We start from the raw sequence: 732 nt of genomic DNA, 5'->3' as shown, positions 1-732 counted from the left end.
ATACAATCTGACACGACTGTCTGAGCAACAAGGTTCTCCACGGCCTGGGCTGAGGCGGCCCCAGGTCACACGTGTGCGCACACGGTCCGTGCTGCAGGAGGACTCATGATCCCCCCGCCCCCCTGCTGTGGGGCTTTGACGCTGCCGACCGCTGACCACAGCTGAGCGCCCGTAATTGACTCTGACGACACACGCCCGCGGCCCGGCCACAGGAGCGCGTGACTCAGGCGCCGCCCGGACCGCGTCGAGGAGGAACTTTCCGAACACTGGCTGCGAGAAGCCACCCTCAGTCTCTGTCTTCTCTACCCGAAATAACAACCGGGAAGTGAGAACCGCCAGCCCGTATGTACCTTTGTGACTCTTAGGTAACGTGACAGATTTCTCTTCCAGGGAAGGACTTGTAAGCATCGCGACAGGAATGGCTGAGGCACGAGTCTCAAATCCGACCGCCCACAGGGGAGGGGCAGCAACACGCGCAGGCAGACGCTGGAATGTTCTAGAAGGAAAGGGAGCAGGGCAAACGGCAGGACCCGGGCCCCGTGCAGAGGTTGGCTGAGGACAGGAACCAGCGCTGCTCTACGTCTTTGGGAGCCGAGACTCTGGGTTTCTGTCTGAAACATCCTGGTTTTGATACGTTGGCCACGAATTCAAATAAAAACACCCCCCAGGTACTCCCTCCCCAAACACACAGGCCTACGGGTTGGATTTGGCCTAAAAGTGGGGCACGTTGGG

This window comes from Propithecus coquereli, unplaced genomic scaffold, assembly GCF_000956105.1.
Source record: "Propithecus coquereli isolate 6110/MARCELLA unplaced genomic scaffold, Pcoq_1.0 Scaffold556, whole genome shotgun sequence".
Classification (NCBI taxonomy): Eukaryota; Metazoa; Chordata; class Mammalia; order Primates; family Indriidae; genus Propithecus; species Propithecus coquereli.
This window is presented reverse-complemented; position numbering follows the sequence as displayed.